This window comes from Hyla sarda, unplaced genomic scaffold, assembly GCF_029499605.1.
Source record: "Hyla sarda isolate aHylSar1 unplaced genomic scaffold, aHylSar1.hap1 scaffold_1714, whole genome shotgun sequence".
Taxonomy (NCBI): domain Eukaryota; kingdom Metazoa; phylum Chordata; class Amphibia; order Anura; family Hylidae; genus Hyla; species Hyla sarda.
This window is the reverse complement of record NW_026608354.1, coordinates 840-23867: the sequence shown is the minus strand read 5'-3', so window position 1 is coordinate 23867 and position 23028 is coordinate 840. Positions and strand designations below refer to the sequence as shown.

The 23028-nt window shown below is 46.0% G+C and overlaps 10 non-coding genes across 10 annotated transcripts; all 10 read right to left on the bottom strand.

Moving 5' to 3' along the window:
• Positions 1 to 1958: 1958 nt before the first annotated feature.
• LOC130312371 (U2 spliceosomal RNA) lies at positions 1959 to 2149 on the bottom strand. The gene has a single exon (XR_008860498.1). It is a non-coding gene; the product is annotated as a U2 spliceosomal RNA (small nuclear RNA).
• Positions 2150 to 4190: 2041 nt separating this feature from the next.
• LOC130312362 (U2 spliceosomal RNA) lies at positions 4191 to 4383 on the bottom strand. Its single transcript, XR_008860490.1, has one exon. It is a non-coding gene; the product is annotated as a U2 spliceosomal RNA (small nuclear RNA).
• A 2120-nt stretch (positions 4384 to 6503) lies between these two features.
• On the bottom strand, positions 6504 to 6695 carry LOC130312364 (U2 spliceosomal RNA). The gene has a single exon (XR_008860492.1). It is a non-coding gene; the product is annotated as a U2 spliceosomal RNA (small nuclear RNA).
• A 2114-nt stretch (positions 6696 to 8809) lies between these two features.
• LOC130312358 (U2 spliceosomal RNA) lies at positions 8810 to 9001 on the bottom strand. Its single transcript, XR_008860487.1, has one exon. It is a non-coding gene; the product is annotated as a U2 spliceosomal RNA (small nuclear RNA).
• Positions 9002 to 11106: 2105 nt separating this feature from the next.
• Positions 11107 to 11297, bottom strand: LOC130312370 (U2 spliceosomal RNA). The gene has a single exon (XR_008860497.1). It is a non-coding gene; the product is annotated as a U2 spliceosomal RNA (small nuclear RNA).
• A 2110-nt stretch (positions 11298 to 13407) lies between these two features.
• On the bottom strand, positions 13408 to 13600 carry LOC130312366 (U2 spliceosomal RNA). The gene has a single exon (XR_008860494.1). It is a non-coding gene; the product is annotated as a U2 spliceosomal RNA (small nuclear RNA).
• Positions 13601 to 15696: 2096 nt separating this feature from the next.
• LOC130312363 (U2 spliceosomal RNA) lies at positions 15697 to 15887 on the bottom strand. Its single transcript, XR_008860491.1, has one exon. It is a non-coding gene; the product is annotated as a U2 spliceosomal RNA (small nuclear RNA).
• Positions 15888 to 17993: 2106 nt separating this feature from the next.
• LOC130312350 (U2 spliceosomal RNA) lies at positions 17994 to 18184 on the bottom strand. The gene has a single exon (XR_008860480.1). It is a non-coding gene; the product is annotated as a U2 spliceosomal RNA (small nuclear RNA).
• Positions 18185 to 20289: 2105 nt separating this feature from the next.
• LOC130312339 (U2 spliceosomal RNA) lies at positions 20290 to 20480 on the bottom strand. The gene has a single exon (XR_008860469.1). It is a non-coding gene; the product is annotated as a U2 spliceosomal RNA (small nuclear RNA).
• Positions 20481 to 22593: 2113 nt separating this feature from the next.
• LOC130312367 (U2 spliceosomal RNA) lies at positions 22594 to 22787 on the bottom strand. Its single transcript, XR_008860495.1, has one exon. It is a non-coding gene; the product is annotated as a U2 spliceosomal RNA (small nuclear RNA).
• Positions 22788 to 23028: the final 241 nt, after the last annotated feature.

The window sequence follows — 23028 nt, the reverse complement described above, 5'->3', positions numbered from 1 at the left end:
CAGAACCTAAACCCATACCATTATTGCTAAGCAGCAAGACAGGGGCCCATTGCACTCCCACGGGGCCTTTTTAAATGCAATCCATAACCCGGATTTGCCAGGAACCCTTCTTACTCCTCCTACTTGCATGTGACACTGGGCTTAGGATCTGCATAGGAAACACACACACAAGCACACACCTACCTTTGTTGCCTGCAGATGCCTCCTTGGCTGTCCCCAAACGGTATCAAACCAACACCCACGGGAAGCTGTAAGCATAGAGGACATGCCTGCACCCCATTGGACTTACCTGTGTGGGTTAAATCCGGGTTATTTGACAACCTATGGCGGTGATGGTTCTGCTCAGGCAGAGCAGTGCTGATGCTCCTCATAAAGCTGTCGCTGCTGTGAAGGTTCTAGGTGACATCACAAATCCCTTTGGTTACATACACAACAAAGCTGGGTTGTTGTTGTTTACACTCTGCAAGGCCTGTGGAAGTGAGTGACATCATAGCACTGTAGTTCTGAGGGTTCAAGATGGATGCAACAATCTCCTGTTGCTTCTATGAAGGCCGTAATAGACGACATCACCAAACAGCTCCATAGTCACATACACAGCAAAGGAGAGATGTTGTTTACACCTAGTGATGTCAGTGGTATTGAGTGACATCACAGCACAGTGCTAAGGCTCCTGGGCCTGGACACAGCAGCGGCTGCAATATCTCAACGGAGAATACGTTTATATCTATGTGTGTGTGTGCGCATATATATATATATATATATATATATATATATATATATATATATATATTTCTCCGCCGAAATCACTTTTAAACCCATTTCCACCTTTTTTTCCCTTCTCTTCCTCTTACTTTTTTTTCACGTTTTTTTACGTTTTTCTCCTTTTCGCCTCTTTTCTGGGCGTATTATTCTTCTTTTTCTTCTTTTTTTTCGTCTAATGCATACCCCATCAGTGCAGCAATGCTTATTCAATACCGCCAGCAGATGGAGACACTGGGGGATAATTTTCTAAGGATTTATACTGATTTTTCCTGTCTGAATTTGTCGCACAGAAAGTTGCAGGCCAAATATGTGTGACATTTCTGCGACTTTAGCTTCTAGAGCATTTTTACAACATTATACATAGGTGCTGAATACATAAAAAGCGACTGTTCAGCGACAGACAAGTCGCATCGGCTGAAAGTAGGCCAGAATGTCAGTCCATGTTGGAGCAGGTTTAGATACAGTCTAAAGCATAGATCTCAAAGTCTGTGCACAGAATTTAGCAAGGGCCTCGCACCTTCTGATGCATCAGGTAGGTGCACAATAGCATAGCCTAACCCTCTGTACTTTGGTCTATATTGATGCGGGACATAGACAGCCAGCTGATGACCAATCCATTAGTGCAATGGATGGCTGGAAGCATTTGTCTTTGCCTTTGCAATACCACAGAAGCAATGCATGGTCAATGTACAGCAATGACACACCTGTGTGAACAGCCAGGAGACCCCCCCCCATGTTATGTTACATAGTTACATAGTTAGTACGGTCGAAAAAAGACATATGTCCATCACGTTCAACCAGGGAATTAAGGGGTAGGGGTGTGGCGCGATATTGGGGAAGGGATGAGATTTTATATTTCTTCATAAGCATTAATCTTATTTTGTCAATTAGGAACATTCAGCACCCACCCGCTATCAAGGCAGCTGCCTATCATGTCATGCCCTACCTGCACAGGTGTGCTGGCTACTCAAATGATCCAATTAAGGAGGCCATTTAGTCAGCAGCAGCAGAAGTCCTGTGCCTGGACGCTCCAACAGGGGCCAGACACAAGCAGAAGCAGAAGCAGCAGAAGCAGCAGCAGCACCACCTTTTGTTTTTTGGCTGCAGCAGCAGCAAGGCCCACAGGGCTGGCTAGCTGGCTAGCCAGCAAGCAGGTAGCAATGAAAGTAGGAATCTTTCTTTTTAACCCTGTAAGGGGGTGGTGCACTGTACCCGAAGATACTGCCATATCGGGTCAATGCATAGGGCGACGGAAGCAAGCTTCGAAATCGGCCCCCGTTCTCAAAAATCCATTTAATATATGGTCCCCAGATAGGGGACGTATCAGATATTAAACTGATAAGAACAGATACTACACTTGATCTTAGCCAAAAGGCCGAGAAGCGATAACCGTGAAAGGGGCGGGCCCAACAAGGTCCCCTTCATGGGCACTATCACTGCTTGCTGTCAGGGAGGCTGCCAGACAATTTTCCATGCACACTCTGGGCTGGGGGGCAGTCAACCACCAGTACACACAGCAGAACCTAAACCCATACCATTATTGCTAAGCAGCAAGACAGGGGCCCATTGCACTCCCACGGGGCCTTTTTAAATGCAATCCATAACCCGGATTTGCCAGGAACCCTTCTTACTCCTCCTACTTGCATGTGACACTGGGCTTAGGATGTGCATAGGAAACACACACACAAGCACACACCTACCTTTGTTGCCTGCAGATGCCTCCTTGGCTGTCCCCAAACAGTATCAAACCAACACCCACGGGAAGCTGTAAGCATAGAGGACATGCCTGCACCCCATTGGACTTACCTGTGTGGGTTAAATCCGGGTTATTTGACAACCTATGGCGGTGATGGTTCTGCTCAGGCAGAGCAGTGCTGATGCTCCTCATAAAGCTGTCGCTGCTGTGAAGGTTCTAGGTGACATCACAAATCCCTTTGGTTACATACACAACAAAGCTGGGTTGTTGTTGTTTACACTCTGCAAGGCCTGTGGAAGTGAGTGACATCATAGCACTGTAGTTCTGAGGGTTCAAGATGGATGCAACAATCTCCTGTTGCTTCTATGAAGGCCGTAATAGACGACATCACCAAACAGCTCCATAGTCACATACACAGCAAAGGAGAGATGTTGTTTACACCTAGTGATGTCAGTGGTATTGAGTGACATCACAGCACAGTGCTAAGGCTCCTGGGCCTGGACACAGCAGCGGCTGCAATATCTCAACGGAGAATACGTTTATATCTATGTGTGTGTGTGCGCATATATATATATATATATATATATATATATATATATATATATATTTCTCCGCCGAAATCACTTTTAAACCCATTTCCACCTTTTTTTCCCTTCTCTTCCTCTTACTTTTTTTTCACGTTTTTTTACGTTTTTCTCCTTTTCGCCTCTTTTCTGGGCGTATTATTCTTCTTTTTCTTCTTTTTTTTCGTCTAATGCATACCCCATCAGTGCAGCAATGCTTATTCAATACCGCCAGCAGATGGAGACACTGGGGGATAATTTTCTAAGGATTTATACTGATTTTTCCTGTCTGAATTTGTCGCACAGAAAGTTGCAGGCCAAATATGTGTGACATTTCTGCGACTTTAGCTTCTAGAGCATTTTTACAACATTATACATAGGTGCTGAATACATAAAAAGCGACTGTTCAGCGACAGACAAGTCGCATCGGCTGAAAGTAGGCCAGAATGTCAGTCCATGTTGGAGCAGGTTTAGATACAGTCTAAAGCATAGATCTCAAAGTCTGTGCACAGAATTTAGCAAGGGCCTCGCACCTTCTGATGCATCAGGTAGGTGCACAATAGCATAGCCTAACCCTCTGTACTTTGGTCTATATTGATGCGGGACATAGACAGCCAGCTGATGACCAATCCATTAGTGCAATGGATGGCTGGAAGCATTTGTCTTTGCCTTTGCAATACCACAGAAGCAATGCATGGTCAATGTACAGCAATGACACACCTGTGTGAACAGCCAGGAGACCCCCCCCCCCCCCCCATGTTATGTTACATAGTTACATAGTTAGTACGGTCGAAAAAAGACATATGTCCATCACGTTCAACCAGGGAATTAAGGGGTAGGGGTGTGGCGCGATATTGGGGAAGGGATGAGATTTTATATTTCTTCATAAGCATTAATCTTATTTTGTCAATTAGGAACATTCAGCACCCACCCGCTATCAATGATCCAATAAGGAGGCCATTTAGTCAGCAGCAAGCAGAAGTCCTGTGCCTGCGACGCTCCAACAGGGGCCAAGACACAAGCAGAAGCAGAAGCAGCAGAAGACAGCAGCAGCACCACCTTTTGTTTTTTGGCTGCAGCAGCAGCAAGGCCCACTAGGGCTGGCTAGCTGGGCTAGCCAGCAAGCAGGTAGCAATGAAAGTAGGATCTTTCTTTTTAACCCTGTAAGGGGGTGGTGCACTGTACCCGAAGATACTGCCATATCGGGGTCAATGCATAGGGCGACGGAAGCAAGCTTCGAAATCGGCCCCCGTTCTCAAAAATCCATTTAATATATGGGTCCCCAGATAGGGGACGTATCAGATATTAAACTGATAAGAACAGATACTACACTTGATCTTAGCCAAAAGGCCGAGAAGCGATAAACCGTGAAAGGGGCGGGCCCAACAAGGTCCCCTTCATGGGCACTATCACTGCTTGCTGTCAGGGAGGCTGCCAGACAATTTTCCATGCACACTCTGGGCTGGGGGGCAGTCAACCACCAGTACACACAGCAGAACCTAAACCCCATACCATTATTGCTAAGCAGCAAGACAGGGGGCCCATTGCACTCCCACGGGGCCTTTTTAAATGCAATCCATAACCCGGATTTGCCAGGAACCCTTCTTACTCCTCCTACTTGCATGTGACACTGGGCTTAGGATCTGCATAGGAAACACACACACAAGCACACACCTACCTTTGTCTGCCCTGCAGATGCCTCCTTGGCTGTCCCCAAACGGTATCAAACCAACACCCACGGGAAGCTGTAAGCATAGAGGACATGCCTGCACCCCATTGGACTTACCTGTGTGGTTAAATCCGGGTTATTTGACAACCTATGGCGGTGATGGTTCTGCTCAGGCAGAGCAGTGCTGATGCTCCTCATAAGAGCTGTCGCTGCTGTGAAGGTTCATAGGTGACATCACAAATCCCTTTGGTTACATACACAACAAAGCTGGGTTGTTGTTGTTTACACTCTGCAAGGCCTGTGGAAGTGAGGTGACATCATAGCACTGTAGTTCTGAGGGTTCAAGATGGATGCAACAATCTCCTGTTGCTTCTATGAAGGCCGTAATAGACGACATCACCAAACAGCTCCATAGTCACATACACAGCAAAGGAGAGATGTTGTTTACCAACCTAGTGATGTCAGTGGTATTGAGTGACATCACAGCACAGTGCTAAGGCTCCTGGGCCTGGACACAGCAGCGGCTGCAATATCTCAACGGAGAATACGTTTATATCTATATGTGTGTGTGCGCATATATATATATATATATATATAATATATATATATATATATATATATATATAATATTTCTTCCGCCGAAATCACTTTTAAACCCATTTCCACCTTTTTTTCCCTTCTCTTCCTCTTACTTTTTTTTCACGTTTTTTTTACGTTTTTTCTCCTTTTCGCCTCTTTTCTGGGCGTATTATTCTTCTTTTTCTTCTTTTTTTTCGTCTAATGCATACCCCATCAGTGCAGCAATGCTTATTCAATACCGCCCAGCAGATGGAGACACTGGGGGATCATTTTCTAAGGATTTATACTGATTTTTCCTGTCTGAATTTGTCGCACAGAAAGTTGCAGGCCAAATATGTGTGACATTTCTGCGACTTTAGCTTCTAGAGCATTTTTACAACATTATACATAGGTGCTGAATACATAAAAAGCGACTGTTCAGCGACAGACAAGTCGCATCGGCTGAAAAGTAGGCCAGAATGTCAGTCCATGTTGAGCAGGTTTAGATACAGTCTAAAGCATAGATCTCAAAGTCTGTGCACAGAATTTAGCAAGGGCCTCGCACCTTCTGATGCATCAGGTAGGTGCACAATAGCATAGCCTAACCCTCTGTACTTTGGTCTATATTGATGCGGGACATAGACAGCCAGCTGATGACCAATCATTAGTGCAATGGATGGCTGGAAGCATTTGTCTTTGCCTTTGCAATACCACAGAGCAATGCATGGTCAATGTACAGCAATGACACACCCTGTGTGAACAGCCAGGAGACCCCCTCCCCCCCCCCATGTTATGTTACATAGTTACATAGTTAGTACGGTCGAAAAAAGACATATGTCCATCACGTTCAACCAGGGAATTAAGGGGTAGGGGTGTGGCGCGATATTGGGGAAGGGATGAGATTTTATATTTCTTCATAAGCATTAATCTTATTTTGTCAATTAGGAACATTCAGCACCCACCCCGCTATCAAGGCAGCTGCCTATCATGTCATGCCCTACCTGCACAGGTGTGCTGGCTACTCAAATGATCCAATTAAGGAGGCCATTTAGTCAGCAGCAGCAGAAGTCCTGTGCCTGGACGCTCCAACAGGGGCCAGACACAAGCAGAAGCAGAAAGCAGCAGAAGCAGCAGCCAGCACCACCTTTGTGTTTTTTGGCTGCAGCAGCAGCAAGGCCCACAGGGCTGGCTAGCTGGCTAGCCAGCAAGCAGGTAGCAATGAAAGTAGGAATCTTTCTTTTTAACCCTGTAAGGGGGGTGGTGCACTGTACCCGAAGATACTGCATATATCGGGTCAATGCATAGGGCGACGGAAGCAAGCTTCGAAATCGGCCCCCGTTCTCAAAAATCCATTTAATATATGGTCCCCAGATAGGGGACGTATCAGATATTAAACTGATAAGAACAGATACTACACTTGATCTTAGCCAAAAGGCCGAGAAGCGATAACCGTGAAAGGGGCGGGCCCAACAAGGTCCCCTTCATGGGCACTATCACTGCTTGCTGTCAGGGAGGCTGCCAGACAATTTTCCATGCACACTCTGGGCTGGGGGGCAGTCAACCACCAGTACACACAGCAGAAACCTAAACCCATACCATTATTGCTAAGCAGGCAAGACAGGGGCCCATTGCACTCCCACGGGCCTTTTTAAATGCAATCCATAACCCGGATTGCCAGGAACCCTTCTTACTCCTCCTACTTGCATGTGACACTGGGCTTAGGATCTGCATAGGAAACACACACACAAGCACACACCTACCTTTGTTGCCTGCAGATGCCCTCCTTGGCTGTCCCCAAACGGTATCAAACCAACACCCACGGGAAGCTGTAAGCATAGAGGACATGCCTGCACCCCATTGGACTTACCTGTGTGGGTTAAATCCGGGTTATTTGACAACCTATGGCGGTGATGGTTCTGCTCAGGCAGAGCAGTGCTGATGCTCCTCATAAAGCTGTCGCTGCTGTGAAGGTTCCTAGGTGACATCACAAATCCCTTTGGTTACATACACAACAAAGCTGGGTTGTTGTTGTTTACACTCTGCAAGGCCTGTGAGAGTGAGTGACATCATAGCACTGTAGTTCTGAGGGTTCAAGATGGATGCAACAATCTCCTGTTGCTTCTATGAAGGCGTAATAGACGACATCACCAAACAGCTCCATAGTCACATACACCAGCAAAGGAGAGATGTTGTTTACACCTAGTGATGTCAGTGGTATTGAGTGACATCACAGCACAGTGCTAAGGCTCCTGGGGCCTGGACACAGCAGCGGCTGCAATATCTCAACGGAGAATACGTTTATATCTATATGTGTGTGTGCGCAATATATATATATATATATATATATATATATATATATATATATATATATATATTTCTCCGCCGAAATCACTTTTAAACCCATTTCCACCTTTTTTTTCCCTTCTCTTCCTCTTACTTTTTTTTCACGTTTTTTTAACGTTTTTCTCCTTTTCGCCTCATTTCTGGGCGTATTATTCTTCTTTTTCTTCTTTTTTTTCGTCTAATGCATACCCATCAGTGCAGCAATGCTTATTCAATACCGCCAGCAGATGGAGACACTGGGGGATAATTTTCTAAGGATTTATACTGATTTTTCCTGTCTGAATTTGTCGCACAGAAAGTTGCAGGCCCAAATATGTGTGACATTTCTGCGACTTTAGCTTCTAGAGCATTTTTACAACATTATACATAGGTGCTGAATACATAAAAAGCGACTGTTCAGCGACAGACAAGTCGCATCGGCTGAAAGTAGGCCAGAATGTCAGTCCCATGTTGGAGCAGGTTTAGATACAGTCTAAAGCATAGATCTCAAAGTCTGTGCACAGAATTTAGCAAGGGCCTCGCACCTTCTGATGCATCAGGTAGGGTGCACAATAGCATAGCCTAACCCCTCTGTACTTTGGTCTATATTGATGCGGGACATAGACAGCCAGCTGATGACCAATCCATTAGTGCAATGGATTGGCTGGAAGGCATTTGTCTTTGCCTTTGCAATACCACAGAAGCAATGCATGGTCAATGTACAGCAATGACACACCTGTGTGAACAGCCAGGAGACCCCCCCCCCCCCCCCATGTTATGTTACATAGTTACATAGTTAGTACGGTCCGAAAAAAGACATATGTCCATCACGTTCAACCAGGGAATTAAGGGGTAGGGGTGTGGCGCGATATTGGGGAAGGGATGAGATTTTATATTTCTTCATAAGCATTAATCTTATTTTGTCAATTAGGAACATTCAGCACCCACTCCGCTATCAAGGCAGCTGCCTATCATGTCATGCCCTACCTGCACAGGTGTGCTGGCTACTCAAATGATCCAATTAAGGAGGCCATTTAGTCAGCAGCAGCAGAAGTCCTGTGCCTGGACGCTCCAACAGGGGCCAGACACAAGCAGAAGCAGAAGCAGCAGAAGCAGCAGCAGCACCAACCTTTTGTTTTTTGGGCTGCAGCAGCAGCAAGGCCCACAGGGCTGGCTAGCTGGCTAGCCAGCAAGCAGGTAGCAATGAAAGTAGGAATCTTTCTTTTTAACCCTGTAAGGGGGTGGTGCACTGTACCCGAAGATACTGCCATATCGGGTCAATGCATAGGGCGACGGAAGCAAGCTTCGAAATCGGCCCCCCGTTCTCAAAAATCCATTTAATATATGGTCCCCAGATAGGGGACGTATCAGATATTAAACTGATAAGAACAGATACTACACTTGATCTTAGCCAAAAGGCCGAGAAGCGATAACCGTGAAAGGGGCGGGGCCCAACAAGGTCCCCTTCATGGGCACTATCACTGCTTGCTGTCAGGGAGGCTGCCAGACAATTTTCCATGCACACTCTGGGCTGGGGGGGCAGTCAACCACCAGTACACACAGCAGAACCTAAACCCATACCATTATTGCTAAGCAGCAAGACAGGGGCCCATTGCACTCCCACGGGGCCTTTTTAAATGCAATCCATAACCCGGATTTGCCAGGAACCCTTCTTACTCCTCCTACTTGCATGTGACACTGGGCTTAGGATCTGCATAGGAAACACACACACAAGCACTACACCTACCTTTGTTGCCTGCAGATGCCTCCTTGGCTGTCCCCAAACGGTATCAAACCAACACCCACGGGAAGCTGTAAGCATAGAGGACATGCCTGCACCCCATTGGACTTACCTGTGTGGGTTAAATCCGGGTTATTTGACAACCTATGGCGGTGATGGTTCTGCTCAGGCAGAGCAGTGCTGATGCTCCTCATAAAGCTGTCGCTGCTGTGAAGGTTCTAGGTGACATCACAAATCCCTTTGGTTACATACACAACAAAGCTGGGTTGTTGTTGTTTACACTCTGCAAGGCCTGTGGAAGTGAGTGACATCATAGCACTGTAGTTCTGAGGGTTCAAGATGGATGCAACAATCTCCTGTTGCTTCTATGAAGGCCGTAATAGACGACATCACCAAACAGCTCCATAGTCACATACACAGCAAAGGAGAGATGTTGTTTACACCTAGTGATGTCAGTGGTATTGAGTGACATCACAGCACAGTGCTAAGGCTCCTGGGCCTGGACACAGCAGCGGCTGCAATATCTCAACGGAGAATACGTTATATCTATATGTGTGTGTGCGCATATATATATATATATATTATATATATATATTATATATATATATATATAATATATATATTTCTCCGCCGAAATCACTTTTAAACCCATTTCCACCTTTTTTCCCTTCTCTTCCTCTTACTTTTTTTTCACGTTTTTTTACGTTTTTCTCCTTTTCGCCTCTTTTCTGGGCGTATTATTCTTCTTTTTCTTCTTTTTTTTCGTCTAATGCATACCCATCAGTGCAGCAATGCTTATTCAATACCGCCAGCAGATGGAGACACTGGGGGATAATTTTCTAAGGATTTATACTGATTTTTCCTGTCTGAATTTGTCGCACAGAAAGTTGCAGGCCAAATATGTGTGACATTTCTGCGACTTTAGCTTCTAGAGCATTTTTACAACATTATACATAGGTGCTGAATACATAAAAAGCGACTGTTCAGCGACAGACAAGTCGCATCGGCTGAAAGTAGGCCAGAATGTCAGTCCATGTTGGAGCAGGTTTAGATACAGTCTAAAGCATAGATCTCAAAGTCTGTGCACAGAATTTAGCAAGGGCCTCGCACCTTCTGATGCATCAGGTAGGTGCACAATAGCATAGCCTAACCCTCTGTACTTTGGTCTATATTGATGCGGGACATAGACAGCCAGCTGATGACCAATCCATTAGTGCAATGGATGGCTGGAAGCATTTGTCTTTGCCTTTGCAATACCACAGAAGCAATGCATGGTCAATGTACAGCAATGACACACCTGTGTGAACAGCAGGAGACCCCCCCCCCCCCCCATGTTATGTTACATAGTTACATAGTTAGTACGGTCGAAAAAAGACATATGTCCATCACGTTCAACCAGGGAATTAAGGGGTAGGGGTGTGCGCGATATTGGGAAGGGATGAGATTTTATATTTCTTCATAAGCATTAATCTTATTTTGTCAATTAGGAACATTCAGCACCCACCCGCTATCAAGGCAGCTGCCTATCATGTCATGCCCTACTGCACAGGTGTGCTGGCTACTCAAATGATCCAATTAGGAGGCCATTTAGTCAGCAGCAGCAGAAGTCCTGTGCCTGGACGCTCCAACAGGGGCCAGACACAAGCAGAAGCAGAAGCAGAACAGCAGAAGCAGCAGCAGCACCACCTTTTGTTTTTTGGCTGCAGCAGCAGCAAGGCCCACAGGGCTGGCTAGCTGGCTAGCCAGCAAGCAGGTAGCAATGAAAGTAGGAATCTTTCTTTTTAACCCTGTAAGGGGGTGGTGCACTGTACCCGAAGATACTGCCATATCGGGTCAATGCATAGGGCGACGGAAGCAAGCTTCGAAATCGGCCCCCGTTCTCAAAAATCCATTTAATATATGGTCCCCAGATAGGGGACGTATCAGATATTAAACTGATAAGAACAGATACTACACTTGATCTTAGCCAAAAGGCCGAGAAGCGATAACCGTGAAAGGGGCGGGCCCAACAAGGTCCCCTTCATGGGCACTATCACTGCTTGCTGTCAGGGAGGCTGCCAGACAATTTTCCATGCACACTCTGGGGCTGGGGGGCAGTCAACCACAGTACACACAGCAGAACCTAAACCCATACCATTATTGCTAAGCAGCAAGACAGGGGCCCATTGCACTCCCACGGGGGCCTTTTTAAATGCAATCCATAACCCGGATTTGCCAGGAACCCTTCTTACTCCTCCTACTTGCATGTGACACTGGCTTAGGATCTGCATAGGAAACACACACACAAGCACACACCTACCTTTGTTGCCTGCAGATGCCTCCTTGGCTGTCCCCAAACGGTATCAAACCAACACCCACGGGAAGCTGTAAGCATAGAGGACATGCCTGCACCCCATTGGACTTACCTGTGTGGGTTAAATCCGGGTTATTTGACAACCTATGGCGGTGATGGTTCTGCTCAGGCAGAGCAGTGCTGATGCTCCTCATAAAGCTGTCGCTGCTGTGAAGGTTCTAGGTGACATCACAAATCCCTTTGGTTACATACACAACAAAGCTGGGTTGTTGTTGTTTACACTCTGCAAGGCCTGTGGAAGTGAGTGACATCATAGCACTGTAGTTCTGAGGGTTCAAGATGGATGCAACAATCTCCTGTTGCTTCTATGAAGGCCGTAATAGACGACATCACCAAACAGCTCCATAGTCACATACACAGCAAAGGAGAGATGTTGTTTACACCTAGTGATGTCAGTGGTATTGAGTGACATCACAGCACAGTGCTAAGGCTCCTGGGCCTGGACACAGCAGCGGCTGCAATATCTCAACGGAGAATACGTTTATATCTATATGTGTGTGTGCGCATATATATATATATATATATATATATATATATATATATATATATATATATATATTTCTCCGCCGAAATCACTTTTAAACCCATTTCCACCTTTTTTTCCCTTCTCTTCCTCTTACTTTTTTTCACGTTTTTTTACGTTTTTCTCCTTTTCGCCTCTTTTCTGGGGCGTATTATTCTTCTTTTTCTTCTTTTTTTTCGTCTAATGCATACCCCATCAGTGCAGCAATGCTTATTCAATACCGCCAGCAGATGGAGACACTGGGGGATAATTTTCTAAGGATTTATACTGATTTTTCCTGTCTGAATTTGTCGCACAGAAAGTTGCAGGCCAAATATGTGTGACATTTCTGCGACTTTAGCTTCTAGAGCATTTTTACAACATTATTACATAGGTGCTGAATACATAAAAAGCGACTGTTCAGCGACAGACAAGTCGCATCGGCTGAAAGTAGGCCAGAATGTCAGTCCATGTTGGAGCAGGTTTAGATACAGTCTAAAGCATAGATCTCAAAGTCTGTGCACAGAATTTAGCAAGGGCCTCGCACCTTCTGATGCATCAGGTAGGTGCACAATAGCATAGCCTAACCCTCTGTACTTTGGTCTATATTGATGCGGGACATAGACAGCCAGCTGATGACCAATCCATTAGTGCAATGGATGGCTGGAAGCATTTGTCCTTTGCCTTTGCAATACCACAGAAGCAATGCATGGTCAATGTACAGCAATGACACACCTGTGTGAACAGCCAGGAGACCCCCCCCCCCCCCCCATGTTATGTTACATAGTTTACATAGTTAGTACGGTCGAAAAAAGACATATGTCCATCACGTTCAACCAGGGAATTAAGGGGTAGGGGTGTGGCGCGATATTGGGGAAGGGATGAGATTTTATATTTCTTCATAAGCATTAATCTTATTTTGTCAATTAGGAACATTCAGCACCCACCCGCTGATATCAAGGGCAGCTGCCTATCATGTCATGCCCTACCTGCACAGGTGTGCTGGCTACTCAAATGATCCAATTAAGGAGGCCATTTAGTCAGCAGCAGCAGAAGTCCTGTGCCTGGACGCTCCAACAGGGGCCAGACACAAGCAGAAGCAGAAGCAGCAGAAGCAGCAGCAGCACCACCTTTTGTTTTTTTGGCTGCAGCAGCAGCAAGGCCCACAGGGCTGGCTAGCTGGCTAGCCAGCAAGCAGGTAGCAATGAAAGTAGGAATCTTTCTTTTTAACCCTGTAAAGGGGGTGGTGCACTGTACCCGAAGATACTGCCATATCGGGATCAATGCATAGGGCGACGGAAGCAAGCTTCGAAATCGGCCCCCGTTCTCAAAAATCCATTTAATATATGGTCCCCCAGATAGGGGACGTATCAGATATTAAACTGATAAGAACAGATACTACACTTGATCTTAGCCAAAAGGCCGAGAAGCGATAACCGTGAAGGGGCGGGCCCAACAAGGTCCCCTTCATGGGCACTATCACTGCTTGCTGTCAGGGAGGCTGCCAGACAATTTTCCATGCACACTCTGGCTGGGGGGGCAGTCAACCACCAGTACACACAGCAGAACCTAAACCCATACCATTATTGCTAAGCAGCAAGACAGGGGCCCATTGCACTCCCACGGGGCCTTTTTAAATGCAATCCATAACCCGGATTTGCCAGGAACCCTTCTTACTCCTCCCTACTTGCATGTGACACTGGGCTTAGGATCTGCATAGGAAACACACACACAAGCACACACCTACCTTTGTTGCCTGCAGATGCCTCCTTGGCTGTCCCCAAACGGTATCAAACCAACACCCACGGGAAGCTGTAAGCATAGAGGACATGCCTGCACCCCATTGGACTTACCTGTGTGGGTTAAATCCGGGTTATTTGACAACCTATGGCGGTGATGGTTCTGCTCAGGCAGAGCAGTGCTGATGCTCCTCATAAAGCTGTCGCTGCTGTGAAGGTTCTAGGTGACATCACAAATCCCTTTGGTTACATACACAACAAAGCTGGGTTGTTGTTGTTTACACTCTGCAAGGCCTGTGGAAGTGAGTGACATCATAGCACTGTAGTTCTGAGGGTTCAAGATGGATGCAACAATCTCCTGTTGCTTCTATGAAGGCCGTAATAGACGACATCACCAAACAGCTCCATAGTCACATACACAGCAAAGGAGAGATGTTGTTTACACCTAGTGATGTCAGTGGTATTGAGTGACATCACAGCACAGTGCTAAGGCTCCTGGGCCTGGACACAGCAGCGGCTGCAATATCTCAAACGGAGAATACGTTTATATCTATATGTGTGTGTGCGCATATATATATATATATATATATATATATATATATATATATATATATATATTTCTCCGCCGAAATCACTTTTAAACCCATTTCCACCTTTTTTTCCCTTCTCTTCCTCTTACTTTTTTTTCACGTTTTTTTACGTTTTTCTCCTTTTCGCCTCTTTTCTGGGCGTATTATTCTTCTTTTTTCTTCTTTTTTTTCGTCTAATGCATACCCCATCAGTGCAGCAATGCTTATTCAATACCGCCAGCAGATGGAGACACTGGGGATAATTTTCTAAGGATTTATACTGATTTTTCCTGTCTGAATTTGTCGCACAGAAAGTTGCAGGCCAAATATGTGTGACATTTCTGCGACTTTAGCTTCTAGAGCATTTTTACAACATTATACATAGGTGCTGAATACATAAAAAGCGACTGTTCAGCGACAGACAAGTCGCATCGGCTGAAAGTAGGCCAGAATGTCAGTCCATGTTGGAGCAGGTTTAGATACAGTCTAAAGCATAGATCTCAAAGTCTGTGCACAGAATTTAGCAAGGGCCTCGCACCTTCTGATGCATCAGGTAGGTGCACAATAGCATAGCCTAACCCTCTGTACTTTGGTCTATATTGATGCGGGACATAGACAGCCAGCTGATGACCAATCCATTAGTGCAATGGATGGCTGGAAGCATTTGTCTTTGCCTTTGCAATACCACAGAAGCAATGCATGGTCAATGTACAGCAATGACACACCTGTGTGAACAGCCAGGAGACCCCCCCCCCCCCCATGTTATGTTACATAGTTACATAGTTAGTACGGTCGAAAAAAGACATATGTCCATCACGTTCAACCAGGGAATTAAGGGGTAGGGGTGTGGCGCGATATTGGGGAAGGGATGAGATTTTATATTTCTTCATAAGCATTAATCTTATTTTGTCAATTAGGAACATTCAGCACCCACCCGCTATCAAGGCAGCTGCCTATCATGTCATGCCCTACCTGCACAGGTGTGCTGGCTACTCAAATGAATCCAATTAAGGAGGCCATTTAGTCAGCAGCAGCAGAAGTCCTGTGCCTGGACGCTCCAACAGGGGCCAGACACAAGCAGAAGCAGAAGCAGCAGAAGCAGCAGCAGCACCACCTTTTGTTTTTTGGCTGCAGCAGCAGCAAGGCCCACAGGGCTGGCTAGCTGGCTAGCCAGCAAGCAGGTAGCAATGAAAGTAGGAATCTTTCTTTTAACCCTGTAAGGGGGTGGTGCACTGTACCCGAAGATACTGCCATATCGGGTCAATGCATAGGGCGACGGAAGCAAGCTTCGAAATCGGCCCCCGTTCTCAAAAATCCATTTAATATATGGTCCCCAGATAGGGGACGTATCAGATATTAAACTGATAAGAACAGATACTACACTTGATCTTAGCCAAAAGGCCGAGAAGCGATAACCGTGAAAGGGGCGGGCCCAACAAGGTCCCCTTCATGGGCACTATCACTGCTTGCTGTCAGGGAGGCTGCCAGACAATTTTCCATGCACACTCTGGGCTGGGGGGCAGTCAACCACCAGTACACACAGCAGAACCTAAACCCATACCATTATTGCTAAGCAGCAAGACAGGGGCCCATTGCACTCCCACGGGGCCTTTTTAAATGCAATCCATAACCCGGATTTGCCAGGAACCCTTCTTACTCCTCCTACTTGCATGTGACACTGGGCTTAGGATCTGCATAGGAAACACACACACAAGCACACACCTACCTTTGTTGCCTGCAGATGCCTCCTTGGCTGTCCCCAAACGGTATCAAACCAACACCCACGGGAAGCTGTAAGCATAGAGGACATGCCTGCACCCCATTGGACTTACCTGTGTGGGTTAAATCCGGGTTATTTGACAACCTATGGCGGTGATGGTTCTGCTCAGGCAGAGCAGTGCTGATGCTCCTCATAAAGCTGTCGCTGCTGTGAAGGTTCTAGGTGACATCACAAATCCCTTTGGTTACATACACAACAAAGCTGGGTTGTTGTTGTTTACACTCTGCAAGGCCTGTGGAAGTGAGTGACATCATAGCACTGTAGTTCTGAGGGTTCAAGATGGATGCAACAATCTCCTGTTGCTTCTATGAAGCCGTAATAGACGACATCACCAAACAGCTCCATAGTCACATACACAGCAAAGGAGAGATGTTGTTTACACCTAGTGATGTCAGTGGTATTGAGTGACATCACAGCACAGTGCTAAGGCTCCTGGGCCTGGACACAGCAGCGGCTGCAATATCTCAACGGAGAATACGTTTATATCTATATGTGTGTGTGCGCATATATATATATATATATATATATATATATATATATATATATATATATATATATATTTCTCCGCCGAAATCACTTTTAAACCCATTTCCACCTTTTTTTCCCTTCTCTTCCTCTTACTTTTTTTTCACGTTTTTTTACGTTTTTCTCCTTTTCGCCTCTTTTCTGGGCGTATTATTCTTCTTTTTCTTCTTTTTTTTCGTCTAATGCATACCCCATCAGTGCAGCAATGCTTATTCAATACCGCCAGCAGATGGAGACACTGGGGGATAATTTTCTAAGGATTTATACTGATTTTTCCTGTCTGAATTTGTCGCACAGAAAGTTGCAGGCCAAATATGTGTGACATTTCTGCGACTTTAGCTTCTAGAGCATTTTTACAACATTATACATAGGTGCTGAATACATAAAAAGCGACTGTTCAGCGACAGACAAGTCGCATCGGCTGAAAGTAGGCCAGAATGTCAGTCCATGTTGGAGCAGGTTTAGATACAGTCTAAAGCATAGATCTCAAAGTCTGTGCACAGAATTTAGCAAGGGCCTCGCACCTTCTGATGCATCAGGTAGGTGCACAATAGCATAGCCTAACCCTCTGTACTTTGGTCTATATTGATGCGGGACATAGACAGCCAGCTGATGACCAATCCATTAGTGCAATGGATGGCTGGAAGCATTTGTCTTTGCCTTTGCAATACCACAGAAGCAATGCATGGTCAATGTACAGCAATGACACACCTGTGTGAACAGCCAGGAGGACCCCCCCCCCCCCCCCATGTTATGTTACATAGTTACATAGTTAGTACGGTCGAAAAAAAGACATATGTCCATCACGTTCAACCAGGGAATTAAGGGGTAGGGGTGTGGCGCGATATTGGGGAAGGGGATGAGATTTTATATTTCTTCATAAGCATTAATCTTATTTTGTCAATTAGGAACATTCAGCACCCACCCGCTATCAAGGCAGCTGCCTATCATGTCATGCCCTACCTGCACAGGTGTGCTGGCTACTCAAATGATCCAATTAAGGAGGCCATTTAGTCAGCAGCAAGCAGAAGTCCTGTGCCTGGACGCTCCAACAGGGGCCAGACACAAGCAGAAGCAGAAGCAGCAGAAGCAGCAGCAGCACCACCTTTTGTTTTTTGGCTGCAGCAGCAGCAAGGCCCACAGGGCTGGCTAGCTGGCTAGCCAGCAAGCAGGTAGCAATGAAAGTAGGAATCTTTCTTTTTAACCCTGTAAGGGGGTGGTGCACTGTACCCGAAGATACTGCCATATCGGGTCAATGCATAGGGCGACGGAAGCAAGCTTCGAAATCGGCCCCCGTTCTCAAAAATCCATTTAATATATGGTCCCCAGATAGGGGACGTATCAGATATTAAACTGATAAGAACAGATACTACACTTGATCTTAGCCAAAAGGCCGAGAAGCGATAACCGTGAAAGGGGCGGGCCCAACAAGGTCCCCTTCATGGGCACTATCACTGCTTGCTGTCAGGGAGGCTGCCAGACAATTTTCCATGCACACTCTGGGCTGGGGGGCAGTCAACCACCAGTACACACAGCAGAACCTAAACCCATACCATTATTGCTAAGCAGCAAGACAGGGGCCCATTGCACTCCCACGGGGCCTTTTTAAATGCAATCCATAACCCGGATTTGCCAGGAACCCTTCTTACTCCTCCTACTTGCATGTGACACTGGCTTAGGATCTGCATAGGAAACACACACACAAGCACACACCTACCTTTGTTGCCTGCAGATGCCTCCTTGGCTGTCCCCAAACGGTATCAAACCAACACCCACGGGAAGCTGTAAGCATAGAGGACATGCCTGCACCCCATTGGACTTACCTGTGTGGGTTAAATCCGGGTTATTTGACAACCTATGGCGGTGATGGTTCTGCTCAGGCAGAGCAGTGCTGATGCTCCTCATAAAGCTGTCGCTGCTGTGAAGGTTCTAGGTGACATCACAAATCCCTTTGGTTACATACACAACAAAGCTGGGTTGTTGTTGTTTACACTCTGCAAGGCCTGTGGAAGTGAGTGACATCATAGCACTGTAGTTCTGAGGGTTCAAGATGGATGCAACAATCTCCTGTTGCTTCTATGAAGGCCGTAATAGACGACATCACCAAACAGCTCCATAGTCACATACACAGCAAAGGAGAGATGTTGTTTACACCTAGTGATGTCAGTGGTATTGAGTGACATCACAGCACAGTGCTAAGGCTCCTGGGCCTGGACACAGCAGCGGCTGCAATATCTCAACGGAGAATACGTTTATATCTATATGTGTGTGTGCGCATATATATATATATATATATATATATATATATATATATATATATATATATATATATATTTCTCCGCCGAAATCACTTTTAAACCCATTTCCACCTTTTTTTCCCTTCTCTTCCTCTTACTTTTTTTTCACGTTTTTTTACGTTTTTCTCCTTTTCGCCTCTTTTCTGGGCGTATTATTCTTCTTTTTCTTCTTTTTTTTCGTCTAATGCATACCCCATCAGTGCAGCAATGCTTATTCAATACCGCCAGCAGATGGAGACACTGGGGGATAATTTTCTAAGGATTTATACTGATTTTTCCTGTCTGAATTTGTCGCACAGAAAGTTGCAGGCCAAATATGTGTGACATTTCTGCGACTTTAGCTTCTAGAGCATTTTTACAACATTATACATAGGTGCTGAATACATAAAAAGCGACTGTTCAGCGACAGACAAGTCGCATCGGCTGAAAGTAGGCCAGAATGTCAGTCCATGTTGGAGCAGGTTTAGATACAGTCTAAAGCATAGATCTCAAAGTCTGTGCACAGAATTTAGCAAGGGCCTCGCACCTTCTGATGCATCAGGTAGGTGCACAATAGCATAGCCTAACCCTCTGTACTTTGGTCTATATTGATGCGGGACATAGACAGCCAGCTGATGACCAATCCATTAGTGCAATGGATGGCTGGAAGCATTTGTCTTTGCCTTTGCAATACCACAGAAGCAATGCATGGTCAATGTACAGCAATGACACACCTGTGTGAACAGCCAGGAGACCCCCCCCCCCCCCCCATGTTATGTTACATAGTTACATAGTTAGTACGGTCGAAAAAAGACATATGTCCATCACGTTCAACCAGGGAATTAAGGGGTAGGGGTGTGGCGCGATATTGGGAAGGGATGAGATTTTATATTTCTTCATAAGCATTAATCTTATTTTGTCAATTAGGAACATTCAGCACCCACCCGCTATCAAGGCAGCTGCCTATCATGTCATGCCCTACCCTGCACAGGTGTGCTGGCTACTCAAATGATCCAATTAAGGAGGCCATTTAGTCAGCAGCAGCAGAAGTCCTGTGCCTGGACGCTCCAACAGGGGCCAGACACAAGCAGAAGCAGAAGCAGCAGAAGCAGCAGCAGCACCACCTTTTGTTTTTTGGCTGCAGCAGCAGCAAGGCCCACAGGGCTGGCTAGCTGGCTAGCCAGCAAGCAGGTAGCAATGAAAGTAGGAATCTTTCTTTTTAACCCTGTAAGGGGGGTGGTGCACTGTACCCGAAGATACTGCCATATCGGGTCAATGCATAGGGCGACGGAAGCAAGCTTCGAAATCGGCCCCCGTTCTCAAAAATCCATTTAATATATGGTCCCCAGATAGGGGACGTATCAGATATTAAACTGATAAGAACAGATACTACACTTGATCTTAGCCAAAAGGCCGAGAAGCGATAACCGTGAAAGGGGCGGGCCCAACAAGGTCCCCTTCATGGGCACTATCACTGCTTGCTGTCAGGGAGGCTGCCAGACAATTTTCCATGCACACTCTGGGCTGGGGGGCAGTCAACCACCAGTACACACAGCAGAACCTAAACCCATACCATTATTGCTAAGCAGCAAGACAGGGGCCCATTGCACTCCCACGGGGCCTTTTTAAATGCAATCCATAACCCGGATTTGCCAGGAACCCCTTCTTACTCCTCCTACTTGCATGTGACACTGGGCTTAGGATCTGCATAGGAAACACACACACAAGCACACACCTACCTTTGTTGCCTGCAGATGCCTCCTTGGCTGTCCCCCAAACGGTATCAAACCAACACCCACGGGAAGCTGTAAGCATAGAGGACATGCCTGCACCCCATTGGACTTACCTGTGTGGGTTAAATCCGGGTTATTTGACAACCTATGGCGGTGATGGTTCTGCTCAGGCAGAGCAGTGGCTGATGCTCCTCATAAAGCTGTCGCTGCTGTGAAGGTTCTAGGTGACATCACAAATCCCTTTGGTTACATACACAACAAAGCTGGGTTGTTGTTGTTTACACTCTGCAAGGCCTGTGGAAGTGAGTGACATCATAGCACTGTAGTTCTGAGGGTTCAAGATGGATGCAACAATCTCCTGTTGCTTCTATGAAGGCCGTAATAGACGACATCACCAAACAGCTCCATAGTCACATACACAGCAAAGGAGAGATGTTGTTTACACCTAGTGATGTCAGTGGTATTGAGTGACATCACAGCACAGTGCTAAGGCTCCTGGGCCTGGACACAGCAGCGGCTGCAATATCTCAACGGAGAATACGTTTATATCTATATGTGTGTGTGCGCATATATATATATATATATATATATATATATATATATATATATATATATATATATATATTTCTCCGCCGAAATCACTTTTAAACCCATTTCCACCTTTTTTTCCCTTCTCTTCCTCTTACTTTTTTTTCACGTTTTTTTACGTTTTTCTCCTTTTCGCCTCTTTTCTGGGCGTATTATTCTTCTTTTTCTTCTTTTTTTTCGTCTAATGCATACCCCATCAGTGCAGCAATGCTTATTCAATACCGCCAGCAGATGGAGACACTGGGGATAATTTTCTAAGGATTTATACTGATTTTTCCTGTCTGAATTTGTCGCACAGAAAGTTGCAGGCCAAATATGTGTGACATTTCTGCGACTTTAGCTTCTAGAGGCATTTTTACAAACATTATACATAGGTGCTGAAATACATAAAAAAGCGACTGTTCAGCGACAGACAAGTCGCATCGGCTGAAAGTAGGCCAGAATGTCAGTCCATGTTGGAGCAGGTTTAGATACAGTCTAAAGCATAGATCTCAAAGTCTGTGCACAGAATTTAGCAAGGGCCTCGCACCTTCTGATGCATCAGGTAGGTGCACAATAGCATAGCCTAACCCTCTGTACTTTGGTCTATATTGATGCGGGACATAGACAGCCCAGCTGATGACCAATCCATTAGTGCAATGGATGGCTGGAAGCATTTGTCTTTGCCTTTGCAATACCAGCAGGAAGCAATGCATGGTCAATGTACAGCAATGACACACCTGTGTGAACAGCCAGGAGACCCCCCCCCCCCCCCATGTTATGTTACATAGTTACATAGTTAGTACGGTCGAAAAAAAGACATATGTCCATCACGTTCAACCAGGGAATTAAGGGGTAGGGGGTGTGGCGCGATATTGGGGAAGGGATGAGATTTTATATTTCTTCATAAGCATTAATCTTATTTTGTCAATTAGGAACATTCAGCACCCACCCGCTATCAAGGCAGCTGCCTATCATGTCATGCCCTACCTGCACAGGTGTGCTGTGCTACTCAATGATCCAATTAAGGAGGCCATTTAGTCAGCAGCAGCAGAAGTCCTGTGCCTGGACGCTCCAACAGGGGCCAGGACACAAGCAGAAGCAGCAGAAGCAGCAGCAGCAACCACCTTTGTTTTTTGGCTGCAGCAGCAGCCAAGGCCCACAGGGCTGGCTAGCTGGCTAGCCAGCAAGCAGGTAGCAATGAAAGTAGTGAATCTTTCTTTTTAAACCCTGTAAGGGGGTGGTGCACTGTACCCGAAGATACTGCCATATCGGGTCAATGCATAGGGCGACGGAAGCAAGCTTCGAAATCGGCCCCCCGTTCTCAAAAATCCATTTAATATATGGTCCCCAGATAGGGGACGTATCAGATATTAAACTGATTAAGAACAGATACTACAACTTGATCTTAGCCAAAAGGCCGAGAAGCGATAACCGTGAAAGGGGCGGGCCCAACAAGGTCCCCTTCATGGGCACTATCACTGCTTGCTGTCAAGGGAGGCTGCCAGACAATTTTCCATGCACACTCTGGGCTGGGGGGCAGTCAACCACAGTACACACAGCAGAACCTAAACCCATACCATTATTGCTAAGCAGCAAGACAGGTGCCCCATTGCACTCCAACGGGGCCTTTTTAAATGCAATCCATAACCCGGATTTGCCAGGAACCCTTC